We start from the raw sequence: 21,656 nt of genomic DNA on the forward strand, positions 1-21,656 counted from the left end.
TACATAACTGGCTATTCCATATTTGTTCATATTGATCATGCAACAGTTAAATATCTCATGAATAAACCTGCTATAATAGGCATGTTAGCAAGATGGTTACTCTTGTTACAAAAATTTGATATAACTATTGTTGATAAGCCTAGAAGAGCCAATGTTGTAGCTGATTATTTATCAAGAATTCATCATAATGACACTGACACTACTTTGGTAGATGATGCATTTATTTTATATTACTTTTCAAACTCCATGGTATGCAAACATTGCTAATTACATTGCATCTAATAAAATACCAGAACATTTTTCTTACAAGGAAAAGAAGCTGCTTGTAGAGAAAAGTTTCCATTTCTCTTGGATAGATAATCTCTTGTTTTACACTAGACCTGATCAAGTTATGAGAAGATGTGTGAGAGATGATGAGACTTATGACGTTATACATGCATGTCATAATGAACCATGTGGAGGCCACTTTGTAGCAAAAAGAACAACCTTGAAAAATTTGACAATTGGTTATTATTGGCCTACACTTCACAAAGATGTAGTCAACTATACACAGAAGTGTGATAAATGTCAAAGGATGGGCCAACCAACAAGAACATATGGAATGCCTCTTAAACCATAGATGGAACTAACACCATTTGACAAATGGGGCATGGACTTTAGTGGTCCAATTGATCCTCCATCTAATGGGAAATCCTATATTCTTGTGTGCACTGATTACTTAAGGTTGAAGTCAAAGCCATGAAGCATGCTCATGATAAGAAAGTTGCAGAATTTCTGTATGAAGAAACTTTTACCCATTATGGTATACCCAAAGAGCTAGTCACTGACCAAGATAGGAAATTTACCTCTAATCTGATCTTAGAATTGATGAACCAATATAACATTAGGCACCGAAAATCTAGTCCTTATCACCCTCAAGCTAATGGACAAGTAGAGGTCACAAATCATGAACTGGAAAATATTCTCACAAAAATAGTTCATCTACACCATAGGGATTGGACCAGTAGATTACAAGAAGCTGTCTAGGCCTATAGAACAATCTAGAAGACTACTATAGGACTCACACCATTTGAGCTCCTATATGGCAACGTAGCAATGCTTCCTACTGAATTTGAACATAAAACTTTGAGAACTGCAATGGAGTTAGACATTGAACTTCTTGTAGCACAAAGAGAACGTCTTCTGCATCTTAACTCTTTGGATGAGATGCACAAAGCTACTTTGGAACGTACTAAAATTATACATAAACAAAGAAAAAAATGGCATAACTCCCATACTATCAGTAAACAATTTTGAGTTGGTGACTAGGTACTCCTCTATGATTCCAGATTTAAAGAAATGCCAGGTAAGCTACAGACAAGATGACCAGGTCCATATGAAATTAGTCATGTCTTTGATAATGGAGCTATTCAATTAACTACCATTGATCTAGTGCCTTTCAAATTATTAGTCAATGGTCATAGACTCAAGTTATATAAATGGCCCCAAACAAAAGAGGACTTCTTGCAACAGTTCTAGCGGCCAAATTCAAATACAAATGAGGTAACTCTTCCTGCAATTGAAGGTGTCAACCTTTCGCTTGCCGCTCTTCAACACTAATTTCTTTGTGCATGTTCATAATAAAAACTTTATGCCCACATAAAGTTCCAAATTTCTCCATTCACTTTCTCATTTCATCTCATTTCTTTACCTTCCACCCATCCACCTCATCTCATTTCTTTACCTTCCATCCACCCACTTTCCACGTCATCATTTTCTAATGCTTTCAATAAACCCTGCGAGATGCTGTCACTACTGATATCAATTCTGCCACATTTTGGTATGTGCGATGATCAATTAATAGGTATAAGGTTTTCAAATTATAATTCATTTATAGTCTACAAATTTCGTTAATTATATTTAATACTACATTCTTTATATTATGGCAGTGTTATGCCTATTTCCATACGCCTGTACTAAGTTTGACAAGTGTGGACACTTGACCTTATTTCATAGGGGGCAGGGAAGGTTGCTAAAACCCAATGACTACATTTATTCATAAAGATTTTCCCAAATCTTCATATTTCCTTAAGTACACAAGTGGCTAGGTGTCATACCCCTTATTTTTAAATGATTTTATTGTCAGGCTGTGATGTGACTTGTGTTTAAATTTTAAGTGATTTAAACCCCATTATTGGATAATTTTCACACACTTTCATGATTTACTCTCATTAAAGCCATATTACTGCTCATAAGGAATCATTATGACATTAATTACCTATCAAATGAAATGTGAATGGTCTGTAAAACAACAAAAGAAGCCTAAATTTGTAATGGGGAAATAGTGAAGTAGTGCAGATAGTGAAAGTGTTAAAGAAGAATGGATGGACAATTGTAGAGGCAAGAACCAATGCAACATACTATTTTTCTCTTAGATGTAGAAGCTATGAGGAGGTTTAATGCATGTGGCTAGTTAGGGTAATTTTAAAGTTTGATTGCATATGATGAAGAAGCAACCACAAAATTCACAAGGATGTTTGATGAAGGGGAAGCTTTTGTATGGGGCTTAATAGTGGTTGCTACAGAGGAACGTATAATAGAAGTTATTGGGTTACCGATGATAGGAGAACATTATCCCAACACTCATGATGCAAGATCAGCCAGAGCTCAATTTTTCATACCATCCTACCCTCAGATGGATATTACCAAGCAAGGTTGTTAGAAAAATGTCTCTTCTGCCACCGTACAATGAATTAGCCATACACATTATTAGGTACCTCACATGCGAAGGTAGATTTTCATATTTACATGCACATCATTTTAAATTGCTCAGTTGTATAAGGCATAATCATCTAGTTAATGTTCCCAATTTTTTGTACAATATGTTGTGTATTAGTGCCGAAGAAACTCAAAAGGGAAAAGACAATTCTATCACCCATCATGCCCTAATTAAATTAATCATAGAAAGGTCACTTAGGGATGTTTGTCCGTTGTCATGGGTAGAATTTGTCCAAGCTAAAACCTTACAACCCTAGGGTGCCCTTCATGAACAACCTAGTTAGGAGAATGTAGTTCCCACTAATGAACCTGCTGAACAAAGCACTCAAGAGTTTGAAGCCAAAAATGTGCAAGGAAATGTGCAAGAAAATGTGCAAGAGACTATGCCTTCACCTGTTCAAGAAACCCAAAAACCTACCTCTAGTTGAACTAAGAGAAAACAAAAATTGCAAGAAGAAATCTCTGCTCTAGTAAAAGAAGAGGCAAACCCTACAATTGTGAGGCAAAAGAGAACTAAGAAGGGTCCTACAATAGTTACTTCTATAGTAGAGACACCAAAAGGAAGAGGTAGGCAAAAGGTTGTGATACTAGAAGAAACCCCTATAAGGAGAAGTCCTAGAATGAGAGGACAAATTTCCAAAGAATCCCCCTCATCCAAGCTATCTACTAAAGAATTACTTGCATAGATTGTTCCTAATCACTCTCCTCACCCCGAAACTAAAAACATTCCTAAAAACCCTAACAAGGAATGTAGGGTTGAGGTTAATGAAAATCCAAATGATACCTCAATAGGCCAACTAGGTACTTTGAGCTGTAGGGATGAAACAGTTCCTAAACAAGTTTATCCAAACACTGCCCTAGTTCCCTATAATTCAACATGGTTTATTGATATTGTAGAATAATTATGGAGGGAACAGAGCAAGAGGAAAAAAAATCATGAAGAAGACATCAGTTCCATTACCCTACAGAAAATCCTTTTCCACTTGTTTGGACAACATATGTTTGCTAAGGCCCTAGGGGAAGAGGAGAGGAAAATAATGAAGAAAGACATAGTGTCTCTAAATGTAGAAATTATAGATTTGAAAGAGAAATTGGTGAATCAAAAACAAAGGATGGATCATACCCTCAAATTGACTGATCAAGCACTTGCTTGTAGACCACTACCATGAATTTATGCTCTCTGTTTAAAAGAAAAAATTATCTTATTCCAACTCATGCTAACCCTTAAGAATTTAAATGTAGAATTTAAATCAGCCTAGGAATTTTATGGTTTATATTAGAATCTACCATCCTGGTAGCAAAATTTTCTTTGTGAATTATATGTACATAATTTTGTTATCCCTTTAGAAACCCAATGGAACCCTTTACTCTATATAGGGGACATACATTTAAGAGCTTTGATGTCCTAGATGTCTAATGAAGCAAACTATGATAGGCATCTAAATAATTACAGAGATGAGGAAAGGACATAACCCTTGCCATTAAGAGCCAAAAGCAACAAACTAGAAGAAGTTCTTAGGAACTAGTTCAAGTTAACTTATGGGGATAAGAACAAGGGAGTAAGAGATAGAATTTAAACTGCCAGAGTGAAGGCCTATGTTGATTACGAGAACTTGCCCTACTTTTCTTTCCAGAGATCTATGGCTGGTGCTAGAAGTAGATGGGCAAGATTACTTGAGTCACTTAAAAAGTTAGAGCCACATAGTCCCATCAACCTGGAAGCTTCCCTTCACTAAGCTCCAAAGTATCTGGAGTTAGGAAAACAAACTCGAATTATGGTGCCCACTCACTATGCAACCTCCAATGCTCATGTGGCCTTTATATGAAATTAATGTTGATAGACTTGACAAGCTATAGGAGGACAATAGAAGGGAGGTTTGGGAAAGAACATGAGGATTCTATTATACCTTCAAAAGTAGTAGGAAAGGAAGTGCAGAAGTGGGGAATTCAGGTCACTGACTAGGAAATTCCATACTTGAAGACAAACATCAGTTTACTAGGGAGCAGATGATGAGGCTAATTATTGCCTCTATTTCATGATAGTTTTTAAACACTTTGTTAATACTCTATTTAATTTTTATCAAGACATTTGTGAACCTATGTTTACCTAAACCAATGATTAACCTATGGGTAGATAGTATGTCATCATTTTCCAATATCATATATATGCTGCAATATTTCATATAATTATCAAAATGTGTGTTCTTATATTTGAATCTAATTTTAAAATGCTTATTTGCAATTATCTCTACATTATAATTAACCTGTTAGCAATGAAGCTGAAGATGATCAAAAGAATTCAAAGATGAATGTTGAAGACAACCAATAGCATTCAAGGAGAAACAAATTTTGAGATGTAGCCATGGTGGAGAAAAGTCACAACGATTCCAAAGCACATGACAGTGAGTATGGAGGAGCTATGAAGACTTACTGCATTCTTTGCATTTATTGATTATGGCAAGCTATTGTTTAGACTTTATTATTCCCACCTTAAGCCGTTATCTCTTCTTCCCATCTTGAGTTGTTATTTTCCTTCTTTTAGACTTTATTATTCCTGCCTTAAGCCATTATCTCTTCTTCCCATCTTGAGTTTTTATTTTCGTTCTTTCTCTCTTGTGGGTTTATAGCTAGGTTGTTTACTTTTCTATTTCAGAATAACTGTCAATCTCCTATATATAGGAATCAAACCAAGTTTGTTAGTTTAGTTAGTTAGAAGGTGAAATTTTATGAGAATAGATTGTTAACTTTTATAATGAGTTGTGTTTTTATAGTTGGAAGTGTTGTTTCCATGTAATGAATTTCTAAAATATAATGAAATAGTTTTTGGCTTCTATCATGTGTTAGTAGTTTAGTTGAAGCCAACCAAGGGGGCCCACTTGTGAGGTGGACTAGATTAGGATAGTATAGATTTATTTCCAAGCATTTTTAATACTGCAAGTAGAAGTTGTAAGTTCCTTCTTGTAGCATCATACTTCGTAAATGTTCCTGCAACATTTGTGAGAATAGTGATAGTTGATGAACTAAGTTGGAATTTATGATAGCCTTTCATTGTATTTCTAGTATTCATAGAGTTAAGTGCATTAGTTTCCTATAGCATTAGTGTAACTTCTTTTCCTTGCATTTTACTTTCTTGCAACACAAGCATAGTGACTTATTTAAGAGACCTAGTGCACATACTGTGCCGACCATTTCAAGTATACGTCCTTGGGTTGACAATATTAAATGCACCTTATAGTGAGAAAAATAATCCTTTGATTGAATACATTATTCCTAAGCATGGCCTAGAGCATGATTATTGTATACCTATTGTGAGGCGGGTCAACCATAACCAACTGTCATCCACTTTAGCAACCAAAAAAATCATTTCAATGGGATTCAACTAAAATACATTACCTCTAGACCTAGTTTTAGTTCCAATCATCTTACCATCCTTATCCTTGATAGTGCAAGTCTTTTCCATGAATTGAAATTGATACCCTTTGTCCACCAACTATGCAATACTCAACAAATTCTGCTTCAATCGATCAAAAAAATAAACATCATCATGTTAGTTCTTCAATATAGAGTAATAGATCTAATCCCTATAATATGATAGGTTGTATTTTTACCAACTCTAACAATACCCCCATCATAGTTCTTGAATTTAGCAAACTTATTCATATCACCAGTCATGTAATGTGAACAACCACTGTCTATTATCCAATCAAATTTCTTTTCAACTTGGGAGACTAGAGCCTTTTCTTCTCTAATTTCTCAATCAAGATAATCTTCTTTAATAGCTAGAAATCCTAGCTCATCATCACTTTCACTTTGAGCTCTTTCATTAGATTCTTCATCTTTTAGCATATAAACAATTTCTATCTCTTCTAGGCTTAAAATTTCCCTTATACTTTTTCTTTCTTTTATGACATTTAGATTCATAATGACCAAAATAATTACATGTCCAATACTTAAAGATATTCTTAAAATCTTTTTCTCTTCATACAAGAAGTGCTATACCTTCCTCAATCTTCTTGTCTTCATCAGATCTGGTTCTACTACTACCAAACAAATCTCCATGTGAGCTTGTGCTTCTAGACAAGCTTGACCAAACATTCAAGCCATTGAAAACTGTCTCAACTTTTTTTAGTTCTATTTATTGCCTCAGATCTGCTTCTATTGCTTCCAATCTTCCAAGCAAGGTTTCCTTGGTAAACTCCTTAGTGTAGGGTATAAGTAGCTGAGTCATTTGAGCAACTTGCTTAGATGATGGTGTCAAAGTTTTAAAGATCTTCCACACAACCTCATCTTCTTCCTTGGTTGAACCATATGACTTGATTCACATAATAATCTCTGATATTATACTAATATAATTTCTTAGATATTCATCTTCAATCATTTTACCATTTTGAAATGTGCACATGCAATTTTGTAATCTTACCCTCTTTGTATGTGTATCACCTTAAAAAGTAGATTCTAATGCTTTCCAAATTTCATGTGATGTTTGAAGTGACTTTACATGACTATATTAATTCTCTAGAAGAGTTGATAGCAGAGCCTCTCTAACTCTCATATTACACATGAAAAAATCCCTCTCTGCTTCATTGCATTCTTCAAGTTTCCCTTCTTTGACAATTGTCTTCTCACTCTTTGTCAAGATCTAATAACCAAGACCTATGCACAATAGATGAGTCTTCATCTTCTCCTTCCAACTATCATAGTTGGACCCATCAAATCTAGGACTATCCTTTCTAAAAATATTCGCCATCGATCTCCCAAAGCTGTTAAGCTTATCCTTCAAGTACCTGATGCTTTGATAACAATTGTTAGAATATATAGTCTACCAATATAACTAAGAGGGTGGGGGGAGGGTTGAGGGGGGGGAGGGGGAGAGGGGGAGGGGGGGGGGAGGTTGAATTAGCTATCCAACTAATATTACAATTATCAACTTTAAACAAACTTAACCATATGAGTAATATAATCAAAAACCACAATAAGATACTCATACATAATAACACTAGATATGTTAACTAGGGAAACCCTTGATTAGAGGGAAAACCCTAGTGGGATAGCACCCACAAGAAGATGTACTAATATAAATATTAATTTTTAGAGGATGGACCCTATTAGGAGTCTATAGAAATATTCAGTACATATTAGTCCCTGTTAGGAGACTTTGAATCCTTGTTAGCAGATTCCAACCCTGTTACGAGTTGTGGAAGACAGCTAGACTCACTACCCAAACAACTTCAAGGGGAAGACCAATGAACCCATTGTACAAATGATCTCTGTATTTTTCCTTGCAGAATAATATATTTGAATAGTAATTCCTTCCTTTATCCTATCAATTGAACCTCTTCTCTTTCTGATCTTGTAACTAGATCAGAAAAATTGCATCCAGTAATCCCTTGGATCGCTTACTCACATTCAATAAACACTTTGCTCCTTTTCACACTTCACACTTCATACAATGATCAAAACACATTAAAAACAAGGAAAACATCTTTCCTTTATATCATATCTTCAAAATAATTCCTTGAGTTAGCCTTGAGGCTTTACCAATTAATTATATTAAGACAATTAATTAATTACAATTAAAATAACACTGTCAGCTCATAGTCTATACAAAAATTCACATGTGCGATACTAGGGCTTGTGCATTTGTTGACATCATCATATGATTGTCCTCTATCATTCTTTGGCTGTACATCTTAGATGAAAGATATAATACAAACGTTAGAAACTTCTTTCCAAGCACTCTATCTCTGAAATACTCTCAGTAAATTAGGTACAACTTCCATACATCTTTGACTTATGTGCTATGCATTAAACCATGCCATCAAGACACTATATTGAACATTTCCATGATTACACATCACCAAACAAGAAAAACCTTGTCCATAAAACTACAATCTCTCTTTGTTACTCTGCTAGTCTTTACAAACTCACTACTATGTTGACATCAATGAAAAACACAGTCATGAATGCAACAAGTCAATACTCTTCAATGCTTAGGACACACCCCCGATGTAGTATCATCAAAATTCATGCTAAGATTAGTTCCATACAATTATTTTTTCTATGGAATTTTTATCTATAATACTTGCAGTAGTGATAATTGTTCCACGATTTAGGTTCCACTTAAAGTTTGAAGGTCTTGATTTTTCTAGTAGTGTGATGATTTTGTTGGACAAAAATGTTTTCAAGACAACCTTGAGTGAATCTCTTAGAGTTTTGAATTTTCTCTTTGATTTTTATGCCTAATCTAACTTAATCTTACTAGAGTTATTCTATTTACTTGGGGCTTCCTATTGCTTTGTAACTTGGATGCTATTGGACAAGTTTAACATGGGTTCTTTTGGTTTCACTGTAGAAGTGTGCACCACACCATCATAGACCATATTCTTGTTTTTGTTCTAGTTTTTACTCTTTTCCTTGCCATTGTGGTTATTAGTTTTTGATTTTTCCTTATTCAAGGTGAGTTCCCCCTTCTTCACTAGGAGATCTTTATGAAAAGTGCACTTTCCACCATCAGATCAAAGGTGAAAAAGAGTTATTTTCTCAGTTCATAATGTAAAATTGGAACATGATTATTGACAAAGATGCCATTTTTTTTTGGATTGTGATATCTATCTTGGTAATGTAAGGAAATATTGCTCCATCTCTGAAGGAAGTTGTTGAATGACTCGACAATTTTTTGTTTAGTATTTCATAAGTCAAGCATAGACATAACATGTTGTAAGACAAATTGTTATACTAGATGATCAAAAGATTGTAGGGGTGGAGATAGCTTGGTAAACCACTCTATTTCTTTTCAAAATAGACTTCTAGGGAACAATCTCATGAGGTAGGTTGGATCGTATAAAAACTCCATGGTGAGGGCTTATAACTCCCTAACATGGTCTTGAGGGTCACCACTTCCATCATACTTTTCTCATATTGGCATCTTAACTTTAGGAAGAAAGAGAGGCATGTAGAGGTCCTTTTAAAAAGGGAATGTACAAATAGCCTTGAGTGAGAATTTAGTCTTAGGTTTTTCCTTTTCCTTCCTAATTTAGATTAGCTTTTTTCTCATTTCCTCAAACTATTTGTTTAAAATTGAGTTGTCAATTTAGCTTTTTCTAACAAAAATATGTACCAAACAACATCTAACCATAAGGGACCTTTTTGAAGAATATATACCTCATATTATTGTATTACAAAATTGTAGACATATTTAATAAATATCATTTTATCACTGATCAAAACCATTTGACTGTACCTTATCTTCCTACATTATACTTAGGCATTTTTTTGAAGACTGACTACCAAAACCAATCATTAATTCAAGTGCTCTTACCAACTAATTACATTATAATCAATGAAAATTCCTATGCATTCAATACTAATCAATTTCCAATAGATTAATGGTAGTAGAATCAAATATTTAGTAGTGGCCTAGAACTTGTTTAATTCCTTAAGTATAAAAGGAACTCTAAGGCCATAAAAAAGGGGGGATTTGGTTCTAAAAAGATGTCTTTATCTTGTAGCTAGTATAGTGTTTAGTTTTAGGCTGCTAAATGCGAATATTATTTCGAGATAGCATAATATCATGATGTGAAATTATAAATTCTAATGCCATATGATTGTCTCTAGCTTTTTTTACTTTAAATCATATGAATTTTAAAATATTAAAGATAGTTGACTTTATCTGTGCAATTTTTTTGTGGGTGTTTTATTGGTTCATGGGTCTCTCTCAAGAAGAGAGTTGAATTTATTTGTATAGATAATCATGTTCTAGTGTATGAAATGGATTATTAAATTATAAATTTATGATGAGTGATATTTAACGTTAAGCATTAATATCTTTAAAACCTGCTAGTTTATTTTACTATGTCCATAGGATTTGTCTCATGGATTTACTTTAAATATGTAGCCTAAGATTGTGCACTAGACTATTGACATCACTAGAGATTTTTCAAATTTAATATCAAATTAATAAAATTTATTTTTTCTTTCTATTCTTATTTTTCTATTTAATTTTTTTCCCCTATATCAATGATTTAGAGAAGGAGATATATAATTTATCTGATCTCAATGTTTTTATAAAAAGAAAATGGGATTACTTAATCAAATAATTATCCACACTTGAAGGTTTTTGGTCAGCCATTAGAATGAATGTATTATATTTAGAGAATTAGAATAAGGAAATCCCTCCTGAGTCCTATGAAGGTAAAAGTGAAGAAGATTTTCCAAGCCTTGTCAATTGGTGTTTTTTGGTCCTATTAGAATAATCCCCAACAAACTACTAATTTACACCTCTTTTACCCTTTTAAAAATTAAAATCTATTATTTTTGATGAAGGATACTTCCCTTAATAACCCAAACACATAACATAAATAGAGAAATAACAAGTTGCAAGAACCAAAAGTTGGCTTCTTACTATCTCCAAAAGTTTGAAATTGCAGATTTTAGAAATAAAGCATACAAAGCCACATGGGAATTTTCCTTGTAATATTATGCAATCCAAATCCACCACCAACATCCCACAACTTTCCTAGATAACCCTATAGGCCTTCTTTATATAGGTAATTTTCCACTACCCAAGAAGATTGTAGAAATTTAACACTAGACATTGAGGTTGACCAACCCTAAATATTTTTTTTCCATATCTTATTACATTAGAGTAGGCCCCAAAAATTTTCAAAACTCAAAATAAATTATGAATAAATTTAATTTTTTCCCATTTTAGGTGCACAACTTTCGAAGACCATAACTCATCACCAGTTTCTCTGATTCACTATTATAACCCCATTTTGGAAATACCACAATCTGATCAACAATGTATGACTTTCATAAGCTCTAGTTATTTAGAGTTTGACTCCTTTTTGGATCCTCTAAATCTTTCTAAACTAAATTCAAAGTTTTAATACCCTATTGCTTATACGATAAAATTCAATAAATTCCCAAATAGACTTGATATTGCAATGAAACTTTACTAGCATGTCAATATATCTAAAATGACCCTTAAAAGATAAAATAAACACATTATAAGCTCAAACAACCAACTTACTAAAAATAGTAAGCCTCAAAATAGAGTAAATCTTCTCTAAGATAGCCCTTATTGAAAGAAAAATAAAAAAATGTTTAGGTGATGCAAGATTACCCGTACACCTAAAATGATCCTACATTAGACACCCATAGTAAGTTGAGAAGTGAACCCATCACATCATAGTTATTTATAGGAAAACCAATATATTCAACATCCTCCCAAGATAACCATGATAAATATTCAATAGGTCATCCTTTCCAATTGACTAGACATTCTTCATATGTCCCATTTCTTGTGCTTCTACCAACATGATTGTCTAAGATTCCTTCAATATTCTCTATAGTTGAAGTTATTTCTGGGATACTCCACTATGATTTTGTGACCTCATCTTCAACACCTCCTTCTTGATACTCTATTATATATGAAATGTTAAACACTAGTGAAATATTGAGTTCACTAGGAAACTCTACTTCATAGGATTTTTCTAAATCACTTCTCTTCAATATCTTGCATGGTCCAAACTTCTTCATATTCAACTTATTATATGTTCCTACTAGAAATCAACCCTTTCTCAAATGAACCATGTATTGGTCCCAATTGGTACTGAGAGAGGGGTGGGGTGGGGATGAATTAGTACCAACTTTGAAACCAATTATTCTCTTTACCATTCCAAACAAACTAGACAAAAACCACTTAAATAACAACACAATGATAAATGTAGTAAAGTAGAAGTATGTAAAATCATACAAAAAATCATTCATAAATAAATACATAGATTTATATATGAAAACCATCGATGAGAAGATGAAAACCATAGTGGGGATAATATACAACTTGTTCTTTTCGAGAACACACCTAGTTAAGAATGTATGCAACCTATTAGGATTACAATTATCTTGTTGAGGCTACCTTATTACAAGATTTTAACACTCCTTTTGAGACACATATTGTTGATTGATGGAGGTATAAAAATGATAATAAGATACATTAAGGGAGGTGGGGTGGGGGGGGGGAGGGGGAGTGAATTAGAATCTTAAGAAATTTTACTTTTCAATAATTAATTCACACATCGACTAGTTAACTTGTGCATGTAAAACTTGTAATAATAAAATTCTTGTAACATGTAAATATGATATACCACATGCATGAAAATAAACACATAGCACAATATTTGTTACCTAGAAACCCTCCAAGGTGAAGGTAAAATAGGGGTGGCGATGACACCCACAAATATTCACTACTGCAATAATAAAGTTAACCTATTAGGATTACAATGTTTGATCATAATATATGATCTACCTTGTGAGGGGTTTCCCTATTAAAATAATTTGAGACTACTACGTCTCACCTTGTTAGAGGATTTAACACTTACACTAAAGTAAGGACTCTATTAAGAGATTTACAAAGATCTATTAAGACCACTCTGTTAAGAGATTTACCATGATTCAAGTTGGTTAGAACAGATTCAATGTTTGACTCTCAGTATGCTCTATAAGATTATTTTGAGTCTTCTCCTTGCTAACTAATCCTCTCTTCTAATCTAATAATACTTTTCTTCCCCTTCACTACTATGATTAGGTCACTTGTTTTGTTAAGAGATAACATAACACCACTACTAACTTATGATCTAATCTCGATCTTTCACTTTACTATTTGCATATTATTCCTTGTTCACATGCAAACTCTTGTTCTCATCTCATTTCCATACTACACTAATCATCACATGATCTAGGTTAAGATCTTCTCTATTTAAAGAGTTCCATAAAGAGTTTTCTATATGCTTCCATTATTAGCCTCTCCATCTAAATTTTTGATCACAAAACATAGGGATTTGTGATCCACATCATTAATGCATAAAACTCTCTATAACAACGTCTACATATCTTAAATGTTCCTTCTATGTCATCTTGAAAATGATTTACCTCAAAATCTATATCCTTCATGACTTTTATGTAAACTTTGCATTGTTTGGCCTTCATTGTTTTCTGATGCTTAGCATTACTATTTCTCAATTTGTATTGTGATTGACACATACTATGTAACTTGAAACTCATATGCTTGAAACTGCTCGATCGATGTTGAGGTTGGCTCATATAGAAAATACTTAGTGACCATACACTTACTTGGCTCTTATAGAGCTTGATAGATACTTACTTATGTACATGACTTAGCCTATATAAAGTAGCTCAGTCATAGTAATGACTGTTTGACTCTGCCTTGTAAATGACTAAGTTTCTAACACTAATAGAAAAAAATAGTTAGAGATACCAACATGATTTATCATATGCTTTCTACTAAAGCATGCCCAATCAAGAGCTTACAAAATGATTACAATGGTTAGAAAGAAATTAAATATGATCTAGATTCTATAGAACACTTTTTATGATAGATATCTAGTGTATATCCAAAGGATACCTTGATCTTCTCTTTCCATTTAGGCGATCTCTAGGATAGCTTCTATATTAGATCATTCTTTATCTACTTGCCCATGTCTACAGTGTACCAAAACTATGTTGGCTTAGTGTTCATCTTCATTATTTCTTTGTACAATCTCCACTTCTAATCTCTTTTTATTTTTGTTCTCTCTTCATAAAATTATACCATCACTCACTTTTGATTATATGTTACCTTGCATTTTTGTGTTTCAAACCCCTAAAAAATATCCCACTCAAAATAGGGAATTCAAAATCTAAATTATGCAACTAAGTAGTTCATGAACAACTTGTGACACCTACATCATAGGGTATAGATTAGTAGCCCTACTAGTTTGTGCTAGGTTTTTCCTTAGCTTCTCTATCCTTTATTCTTGTTGTCATTTTGTCATTATGCTAATCCCATCACAATACAAACCATGTCTACTTCTTCCTTGTCATAATAGTGAGTCATTATGATGATTGTAACTATATTGTCTTGTTTTCAACTCTATGCAATCTCATGAGAATGTCTACCAATGATCATGGATAGTATACTTCATACTCGATTAGTTTCCAACCAATGATAACACTATGGTGTGCAAGATATTTACAATGCCAACTTACCTTCGTAATGCCAATGAAATCAGTAGGGTCAACACCATGAATTAAAATCTAATATGAAATTCCTTATGCCTCCTTTTTTCATCTTCCTTATCCTTGTACTATGTATTCATATTAGTAATGTGCTTCCTCACCTCCTTATGGATGTTTTTCAAGTGTTCTGCAAAATCTTTAGCCTCAACACAACTTGTCTCCCCCTTTTCAGACTTCCTTAATAGAGAACCATTTCTAGGAGTACTTCCATATACTACCTATAATGGTGATTTGTGAGTGCTCCTATTTATATAATTATTGTATGAAAACTCTTCTTGTAGTAAAATCAAATCCCATCCAATTGGTTTATCTCTAACTAAGCATCACAACAAATTTCCTAAACTCCTATTCATATCTCAATAGGTTTCCCAAACTCCTATTCACCACTTCTATCCATCCATTAGTCTAGGGATGATGTGATGAGATGAACTTCAAATCTATCTTCTATTTCTTCCAAAAAATCTATGCCAAAAGTACCCAACAAACTTGGTGCATCGATCTAAAACTATGCTCTTTGGTAGACCATGTAGTCTCACCACTTCTCTAAAAAATAATTCTACAACATGAACAACATCATTAGTTTTCTTGGAAGGAATGAAATTTAATATCTTTGAAAACCTATTAGCCACCAAAAAAATTGAATCATTCCCTCCTCAAGTCCTTGACAAACCAAGAACAAACTCCATACTAATATCCTCCAATGACTTTTATAGTGCAGTTAATGGTTGAAATAACCCTATAATTTTATTGACTCCCTTTTCACCTAATATACTCTACTACTCTATAAAAAATTATTGACATCTTACTACAAATGTAGCTAATTATAATCCTCACTAACTAGAGAAATGGTTTTATCTTAACCAAAATATCTAACTAACCCTCCACTTTGTTTCTCCTTGTTTAGATTCTCCCTCAAAGAAATCACCAGAATGCACAATTGACTTCCTCTAAATAGCATACCATCTTGGATGATGAAATTAAACTACCTAGTTCTATCTAGATTAATAGGTTTTGTACAAGCTTTCCAAGCTTCACCAAAATTAGGATCCTTTCGATACAAATGTTTGAGCTCCTTGAACCCAACAACCTAAATCTACATCTCTATTAGAAAAATATGTATATTGTTAAGAGTATCCACCACCCTATTAGACTTCTCACTCGTGGGTTTCAAAAAAAATGTGTAACTCAGTAAAACCTCAACCCATTTCAAATGTTGTTGATTAAGTTTTCCCTGACTGTTCAAATATTGCAAAGCTTGATGACCAATATATAAAACAAACTCCTTAGGAAAAATATAATGTCTCCACTTCTTCACTTCTTGAACAATAGCATAAAACTCTTGATCACACACACACACACACACACACACACACACACACACACACACACACATATTGGCATCATTTAACTTCTCATTGAAGTAATAGGTTTACCTTCTTGACTAAAAAAATATTTAATTACATTATCGCTAGCATGACATTCTACTTGGAATACACTATTAAATTATTAAAGTTCTAAATTATTGTATAACTTTCTATTTCAACAATTCAAAACTCTTGTCTTCTCCTTTAGTCTACTTAAACTCCTTTCTATCACCTCTCATTGTTTCAGTCAAGGGTCCATAGACACTACTAAAACTCCTAATAGAACTTCTATAAATCTATCCAAACCTTGAAGATATATTACATCACCCACACTTCTTGGAGTAGGCCATTTAGGGATAGCCTTCACCTTCTCTAGGTCCATTTTTAGACCTTATGTTGAAACTATAATCACCCAAAAATTGTCATCTAGACTATGAGCCCCCTTTCTAGCAATCTTGCATTATTTATCTATCACTTATTTTTTTTATCAAATCATCACTTTACTATTTATTCAATTATAGCTCATGGTTTGACCACCTTATCCTAAGTCTTTTCTTTAATTGAAATAACTTTCTCCCTTTTAATTAAATAAAATCCTCAAAATCTCACTTATCCTATGTGTGCACATAAAAGCATTATTCCTATTTTAAAAATAAAATAAACAATATTTTTGTCTCACATGAGGTCCACACTTTCCAAGGTGGGTGAAATATTTATTCTCCTCCACATATCTTTTTCCTCTTAAAAATATTCATTATCTTGCTTATGTAAGATTCTTATGCATAAAGTCAACATGAGACTCATTCTCCACCCTTGATTTTGCCTCTTAATCTCTACTATCCATTTCTCTTCAAAAGGAGGCTCTCTCCTCACTCTTTCATCTTAGAATATCATGCTATTGTTATGCTATAGGCTTTCTTGGTGATTTTGGAGAATTTTGAGAATTCTTGCATTCTAGCTTAGTCTTCATTTTGCTCGCATTATTGCATACTTTATAGCCTAGTTTTCCTTTATTCTCTAGCTTAGACAACATAGTTTAACTAGGTGGTTCTTGTAACTCTTTTTAAGCTTGCATGTCATTCATAATAGATTTCTTTTGCATTGCACTTCACTCTTGATTATTGGGCATTGAAATTATTTCCTCTACTCTTTGAATCTTCCATTCTACGATGCAACTTGCAAGTGTTGTTTTAGCTAGGTTAATTTGAGAGCCACAATCTCATAGCTCTTGCACGCAATAGATAGGAAGCTCTAATTTTCCATACAAGGTTCCTAATATATTGGATCCTTTGGATAGAATGAATTAGAGAAGTGTGACACTTTTTATACACACAAAAACTATAAATCCTAGATATACTAAGTGCTTCTTCACCAAACTACACTTCATCAGATTAATCAATAATTTATCTTCCTATAGCTTCTCAAAGACCCCAAGAATATTCACTATATTCTCTTCCAATAGCTTACTGAAGATAAAAATATCATGTAGGTAAATAATGAAAAACTTACCACAATTCCTTCAACACCTTATTTATGACCCATTTGAATGTGCTCTATGGATTGGTTAGCTTATAAGGTACAACTAAACACTCATGTAAGCCCTCCTTTATCTTGAAGGTTATTTTCCATTCATCTCCATCTCTAATATAGATTTAGTGATATCCAATTTTTAGATCTATCTTTATCAAATAAATTGATCCACTCAAATATTTCATATTATCATTTATCATTAATAAGTGAAATCTCTACTTGATAGTGATGTTGTTGATGGCTCATGAATCTGTACACATCTTCCATTCTCTATTTTACTTTTGTGCTAATACTATTGGTATAATGCATGGAATCAAAATTTCTCAAACTAACCCCTATTTAGGGGGGAAAGGGAGACACTTTAATAAGGCATAGATCTCCAATTTTTTGGTCCACTAAGCCATTGAAATAGATGTGGGGATAAAGGTAATTTCTAAATATGTTTCATTTTTGGATCTAAATTAGATTATCAAGACCCAAATTAAGAAAGGAATGCCAATACTCAATTTGAATCATATAAAGGAATGCAATATAAGGAAATAATTTTTTTCCATGAAATGCATAGTAGAAGATATATTTTACCTCTTGAAATTGCAGATTTGAGCCTGTTTCTAAATATTTGACTATGGATCTCTAAAAAATGATGAAATAGAAGAAACCTAGAAATCATTTTTCTCAAAAAGAAATAGGGTCTAGGTCAACCTAGAAGGTCACATTCCCATAAGGTCGGTTTGTACCATGGAAACTATACCAAATTTGAACCAACTTCTCCAAAATGCTCTTGAGGAGTTATTTCCAGGTCTGCATGAAATTCTGATATCCTCTTCATGCATATAGAATAACTTAGTTTTGGTTGTGGAGGGCTTGCCTTGGTCAAGTCCTAGATTGAGGAATTAACTTTGAAATGTAAATGTAAATTCATGTAAAGTAAAAAAGATAAATTTAAGTATTCACCATGCTTGTAGAAACCCTTGTTAATAAGGATTTGTCATGTTGTATGTTATAAATCTTGAATTCAGTATAAAGGATGTAGGATATCTCCACAATTGAAATGTATCTACCATAAGTACATTATAAATCTATTCATGTAAATGTGCATCAATGAATAAGATAACAAATTCTTCAATGTAGATCTCCTCTCTTGATAGCCAACAATATGCTAGATCTTGAAGATGAAATTCCAAAAACGAATCCTTGAAGACTTGAAGAAAAATTTATTGCTTGAATATTGGATGCTTTGATTTCTATAATATCTTGAGTTCTTGATTATTTGTAAATTCTTGATGAGATGAGATGTGAAAATGATGCCCCAAGCTTTCATTTATACTTGTTTTTAGGTAGGACAACAACTCAAGTTGACTGGGGGGTAAAATAAAATAATTAAAAAGTTCAAGAAACTTTAGGCTCCATGCTCCAAAATTAATTGGGACAAGGTTGAATTAGGAGGGTCAAGGTCAACTTGGGTAAGGTCAAGGTTGACTTAGTCAACTTTGATCAAACTAGGTCAAGCTAGTTGACCTAGACTAGAGAATGGAATAAGAAAAATCTTTTAGAGGTCTCAAATGCTGCAATGGTCAAAGTAGAAGATATGGTGTAGAATAGGAGAAAAATAACATTGAGTATAAACCCATCTATGTTCTAGGAATTCACTACAAAATGGGTGCTAAAAGTTCTTAAAAGGAAAGTGCATCCATTTTAAGATCATATATTTATCCCCCACTTTAGTAGGAGTTTGAGTTGCCTCAAACTAATGGTAAAGTAGATCAAAAGGAAAAGATGATCTTATCTCAACTTAGGAGACAAAAAAATCATAAAGCTAAGAACAATACATAGATTTGAGGATAACCCAGAAATCAAACCAAGCTATCAAGGCTAAAGTACTTCCCAGCCATACTTAGAATCTATGTTTTCCCCTGAGATACTTGAGTCTTCATTGTATCCAAAAATAATTGTGTGTGTGTGTGTGTGTGTGAGAGAGAGAGAGAGAGAGAGAGAGAGAGAAAGAGAAGTGATTAAATTTACCCATAAGGTTTGTGTTCCTTATTGTAAACCACACAAAAGGGAATAGGATTGAATAGTCTAATGGTTTTGTGTGCCTGATAGTCAATCCCATGAAAAAAAAGGGGATAGCATCAAATGTTCTAATGGGTTTGTGTGCCTGACAGTCATCCCACAAATTTGTACCTTATGGAAGCTTTACACTCCCATGATATAGTACTCCTATATCATGAGAATGGTTTATGTATTTGCTAGGATAGGTCAAATGGTCTAAAAAGTGTGTGTGTCATACTATTCAACCAACACAATACATGTAAAAAGAAAGGGTAGCTAGTCCTAGCAAGTTTTGTTATGATAGTGTTCTCTATACGATGTGTTTGAAAAATAAAAAAACATATTAAAAATAAGGGGATCATGTATGCCCCCCTTAAGATGGAAAAATAATTTCTTATTTTAACATCTTAAGGAGGTGATGAAGAAGGATAAAACAATTTCAACATCAAGATAGTACTCAAAAGAAACACCCAGTCCAAACCAAAGAGGTCATAGCTCCTATGAGGTCGTGGAAGGGTAGAATGCAATGGAACACCATGCAAGAAGTGAAAAAGTAAATCCTTTGAAATGAGAATACACTATTATGGGGCTCCTAGGTAAGTGATCCATATACCATTGAAACCCAATTGTAAGTGATGTAATATTGGATATCACATCAAAAATAAAGAACACAAAACCAAAATAAATAGTGGATCCACGAGAGTGTGAGAAATATAGGTAAGATTCCCTTGCACCCCCAAGTGTACGAACAAGAGAAGAAAGGACCTATAATGCTACTCACAAAGAAAACCATGGATAAAAATGAGCCCCTGGGAAGAAGGAAAATCATGTTACATGGTGTAGATAAAAAAAATAGGAATCTAAATGTTATTTGAAGAAAGAAGGATTAAAATAAATCTCATCATAAGAAGATATGCGAATAACCCCATTATTAATGATTTGTTGAATCTTATAGTTTAAAACTTGACAATCATTATTAGAGTGATCACGATAATTTTGATACATGCAAAACAATAGATTCATGAGTTTTTAACTATTTTTCTTTCTATGTTTAGGCCTAGTAATCACCTTAGTACAAAGAAATTTAGGTAAAAACTTACTTCTTGATTAACAAGGGTCCAAGATATCTTATATGATAGAGGACATGGACAAAGAATTATATAGAACACTGTTACACATATCCTAAATTATTATTAGCAATGGTGTGAAAAGATTTATCATGCCTCTCATTTCACAAAAACATATGATTTTTATGTTGTTGTCTACCAAAGATATTCGCAGTGAATCTATGACAACCAATACCAAAACAATAATTTTATATCACTAGGTAAGAGATTCAATATGAGGGGAAGTAGTAACAAAGATATTAGAAAGAGAAGTTGTTTTAGATTTCATGAATGAAAGATCATTAACTCTATATTCTCCAATGAAAGTTAGATTAAAATCTAATGTACCCCAATCATCTTCTGAAAGAACACTTGTAGAGGAGGGATCATCATTATATTCTTGATTTTATCATTCCTCAACATTTAGACAACTATTTGGTTTAGTATCCACATGAAGAGTGTAAAACACATTATTATAGATAAAATTGACTTTTTGATGAAGAGTTGAAGGAACAACATGCATAGCATGTAACCAAGGTCTACCCAAAAAAAGGTTATAATTAAGAGGTCCAAGAATAATATGAATATGAGTATCCAAAATTACCAGACCTACTTTGATAGGTAAAGTGATTGTTTTTAAAGTTTTCTAAGAAGTGCTATCAAAGCCATGAATATGATTATTGTCAAGGTTGATATTTGAAAGATCATCTTTAATTTCTTTGAGCATATCCATATCCATTGTCAACCAAGGTTTGATGAATAAGGTTAC

This window comes from Cupressus sempervirens, chromosome 2, assembly GCF_028749045.1.
Source record: "Cupressus sempervirens isolate cs-2001-9-10 chromosome 2, ASM2874904v1, whole genome shotgun sequence".
In the NCBI taxonomy this organism is placed as follows: Eukaryota; Viridiplantae; Streptophyta; class Pinopsida; order Cupressales; family Cupressaceae; genus Cupressus; species Cupressus sempervirens.